Genomic DNA, 5,000 nt, shown 5'->3' with positions numbered 1-5,000 from the left:
TGTATTAAGGAAGGACTCGACTGGCATTTTTAAAAAAAAAAAAAAACAGTGTCAGTCCTTTATATTTGATGCGAATCTATCTATTGTAAACTTCCTTGATGTTACTCTGAATGTATCCAATGGATTATTTTATCCTTTTATAAAATCTAAGTGAAATCATAAATTACATCAACAAATTTTCGAACCATTCAAGCAACATAAATTTGTTTTAAAACATTTCTTCATTGTCAACTAACGATTAGATGTTTTAAGAATTTGATAAAGATGTTAAAACACCAAATTCTACCTTTCTTTTCAAAAGAAACATTTTCCGTCGGAAGATCAGTTTTAAAAGAATGACAGCAATGCTGATCAATTATCTTATTCCATAGAGAGTAAGCAGAAGCATTTTTTCTAGTTATTTTGGTGGTTGTTAGTATGCAACATTTTATTGTGGTAATAAGAATAATTGCTATTTAAAAAAGAATTGTCTTATTAATAACGTATTTAACATTAGTAAATCTTATATAGGATTAATAGCCCATTGATTTCAGGATCGATATCATGCGCACAGTCATTCATTTCAAAACCCATCTAGATGGAATATGGTATCACTTTGCGATGTATCTCGAGAATGAAGGATAATACATCCAATACGTCATTAAATAAGCGATTTTAGCACTGGTGAAATCTTAAGATTATAATACAAGATAGATCTATTTGCGACGTAAGCAATGGAAATTCTTTTTGAATAGGAATTCTGTTTATATCAGTATGTAAGCATAAACAAACATAATACTATTACAGTCTAAGTGTGCGCCCAAAGATATATTTTTTTGTTGGGATTCTCTACGTTTTCGAAGTAGTGATGTTAATGAAATGAAAAGATTAAGTTTGGACTTTATGACTAAAATCTTGTATACTGATCTTCATATAGACTGTGTATAGGTAATACAGATATAAGGGTCTATTAAGATACTAATAAGAAAGTATCCATTTACTTTTTCTATCTTCGTGAAAATATGAAATAAAGCTAAAGTAATATCACGTGCGTGTGAATATATGTAAGTATATGAATGTTCTTAAGTGTGTCTATATGTATTTGTATTAATGCATTGATGTGTGTATATTTTAGTATTTACAATATTTGTTTCCATGTATAAATATACATACTATTTGTTTGCGAATGCTTCAGGGTGTATCTGCAAATATATCTTTCGCAAATGCATTGATTCATTAATCCTTATAATAATGAATCAGTTTTATGTAAATGTTTCCTTAACAGGAAATGACAGCGTTTGATTACACGGTCTACATCAATTCTTTGACGTTATTTTGAGGAAAAATTGTTTTGTTTGTTATGAATCAAATTCGTTCTGAACGTGAAGATCACACCGAAATATTCTGAAGAACTTCAACTGCGTTTATAGATACGAAATATTTCGTTTCAGATAGGCAATTAATTAAGCGAAAGCAAGGATTATTTGTAAAAGCATTAATCTGTAAAACAACTATTTTACTTTACAGTTATCTTTGCGTATTTGTGGCGGGATGCGAGTGTGTGTTTGTGTGTGTACGTATGAGTGTACGTGTTTTAGTCTGCTTATTTGATTAAGAATATATACTTTTATCTCGAAGACACTGCAATGTGTGCGTGTGTGTGTATATATATATACCTACATGCACACACACACACATATATATCTATTATATATAAGAGTGGCTGCGTGGTAGGTAGCTTGCTTACCAACCGCATGGTTCCGGGTTCAGTCCCACTTGGGCAAGTGTCTTCTACTATAGCCTCGAGCCAACCAAAGACTTGTGAGTGGATTTGGTAGACGGAAACTGAAAAGAAGTCCGTCATAATATATATATATATATATATATATATAATATATATATATATGCATATATAAAACGTATATGTACATACATCTATACGTATATACATATGCATACGTGGGCACAGGACGTCACGAAACGCGTACAACAAAAGTTACGAAGCACGAGTACATGGAATATGAAATATTTTTTCGAACAACGAAAGACACAAATGGCAAATAAGACAAACAACACAAAGTTGTTGTCTGTTTTTCTACTCTCGTATATCGAGTATTTAACAAGATACGCTTTTGATAAAACAGTTGTTCCCGCAAAGCAAATTAAATAAAATTTGTGATTTTGCAAAGGGACAAAATAGGTAACACAAACAAGACAGTGAAAACAAACAGGAAGGGCTGCTAAGCCTAAACGAGGTTGTGGTGGCGAACGTATAAATCAAGCTTGGACAGGAGACAGACAAGAACACGTCTTTCTTGATCCAGCTACAACGGAGAGAAAGAAAGAAGCACAAATTAGAAGATAGCCGATGGTCACGTGGGAGTCACATGAGCAAGGGAGGAAGAGCGAGAGAGTGAGAGCGACAGAAGAGAACTGTGAAGGGGAGGGGAAAAATTTGGAGATAGGATAAGTGAGAAAACGGGAGGGGAGAATGGGAGGTAGAAGAATAAGAGAAAGGAAGAGAGAAAAAAACGAAAGAGTAATAGGATAGAATAATGGGAGAAGAGGCGGTAAAAGAATAATAAATATATTGTTATATATGTTATATATATATATATAATGTTATATCTTATGTATATAATATTAATAATAATAATAATAATAATAATAATAAAATAATAATAATATAATAATAATAATAATAATAATAATAATCCTTGGATAGAATTTATAAACATTTAATGCATCGCTACGCGCGTTTCCACAATTCACATGTCTCTAAAGATCACAGTCCGTATTCCTGGGATGATTACAGCGTAGTTCTTAGTATACGTGGGCATCTTCATGGACTCATTTGTTCAGGCAATATAGTATTACTGGATGTACAACAGAGGGATGCTTATCCTTTTTGACTTGTATCGAGGTTGAGTGAGTTATGTGGGTATTTGTTGGGGATGAGTGGAAAGTGATGGAAAGACAGGAAGGAATGAGTTATATGGAGTTGGAGGTGTGTGCTGGTGTTGGACTTATTCTGCTATTCATTCAGCAGATGTCAAGGATGGGTAGTACACTCTTTTGATTGATTTCGTTTAAGGTATGACTCTCTTCAATAGATTATGAAGTCAACAGGTCATCCGATACAGACACTACAGCCATTAGTTGATGGAATTTATTGACTGAATTGATAAATAAGGAATATAGTTTACAAATGTGAAGTGAAGAGAGGACGCAAAAATATGTGTACATCTGTGACACCGCAGATACCTTGAAAAATCGTCTGCGCAATCATCACACATCATTTTCCAATATAAATAAAAGACATCCCACATCTCTAGGGAACCTCGTATAGAGGCTCAAACAGAATGGAGTGGAACATATGACTCACTGATCCATTATAAAAAAATGCTGCTCCATACAACAAAACGTCACGGGTATGCAACTTGTGCCCGGGAAAAACCCTGGAAATCACTACTTCCAGGGAAAACGTGGTAAATAGGCTGTCCGGGGTAATCACATCATGTAAACATGAAAACAAAACATCGTTTCGGGAATTTGAAAAATATTTTGAAACGAAATAACGCATTATAGAACAAGGAAGGAACGCAAAGAAATAAACAAATGAACCAATATTTAGGATGTTATATACTGTACCACCAGAAACAATCAAAAGGTCTCCTAAGAAAGAAACATTTATCAATTCTGCCAATAAAACCCAACAGCTGATAGCTGTAGCGGCAGTACCGGATGACGTGTTGACGTCAGAATCTATTGAAGACAGTCATGCATTAAATGAGATCAAACAAACGAATGTTTTTTCCTCTAGCCGTAACCTAGCGCAGATCATAGCAGCATACAAATCAAGAAGATTACCTTACTTGCGAAGGACCGGTAAAAAATAGTAGACTAAACCAGAAAAACGACCTCCATTAACGGGAATATTCATAATGGTAAACCGGGTGACAGGACAGGAATAATTAATGACAGAAGAGACTCGAACACTAACACAACACACTATGTAGTGGGGGATGGTAATACAGCAAGAACCAGCAGTTGAGGGAAGACAACTTCAACACAAGCCTGTACATCCAGAAAACAGGGCGCAGGGAATCGTTAGAATAGCAAAGCACAAACACCAATGGATGGAAAGCTCGGAGGAAATAGTAGATCAATAGAAATGAGGTCAGCAGAGAAAAATAGCTGGAACTACAAAACATTAGATAATGGAAACAGGGAATTAGATCACTTTAATCGTGCTAGGAATAAAGTATGCCCCTTAAAACCCTAGTATATCGAAAATCCTAGTATATCGATGCAAGATCATTTCTGAAGGAAGGATTTACTTCTATATAAAGGCAAGTTCGCTAGGAAATCGTATAAATTCATTTAGAAATAGAAGTACGAATAACAGCACGAGCTTAATCAAACTAATTTGGGCCATGAAAGGTAAGAACCAGAGTTTACCACAGATTGGGATATAATTTGTACGGTTAAACCGTGTGGAAGAGAGAGAAATAGATGTAAATTATGTATAGAATTTTACCATATCTTTATATCGAAAAACAAATTAATAGTAGGCTGGAACAGGCCCTAAGATGGTTACATAAACATATCAAAACCTTTATGAAATTTAACACACGTTGTAGATAACGCAATTTCCCACCCACAAATGGGTGGGAAATAAAAGATAGAAGCACATGTCCTAAACTCCCCAAATACATAGCCTTTTCTTAACCAACATGGTATATATCCCCTTTCCTTTCAACTTCCCAGCATAATTAACACCACAGCCACGAAAAGATCTGGATCACTAAGAACATAACATAAAATACATTAAGAAAACTCTTGAAAGCAAACTAATTAAGAAGCCATCAGCTACAACAGACAAAGAGGCTTGCCAAACAAGTAGCATAAACTCTGACCTAATTAGACAGAACTGTGACTTCGACCAACAACGGGTGTGAAACTGAGGTCAACCATACTAGTTAACAAACAGATCAAATTTCAGAGTCAAAATGACCTCC

This window comes from Octopus sinensis, linkage group LG6, assembly GCF_006345805.1.
Source record: "Octopus sinensis linkage group LG6, ASM634580v1, whole genome shotgun sequence".
Classification (NCBI taxonomy): Eukaryota; Metazoa; Mollusca; class Cephalopoda; order Octopoda; family Octopodidae; genus Octopus; species Octopus sinensis.
The sequence above is the reverse complement of the archived record's forward strand: the minus strand, read 5'-3'. Positions refer to the sequence as shown.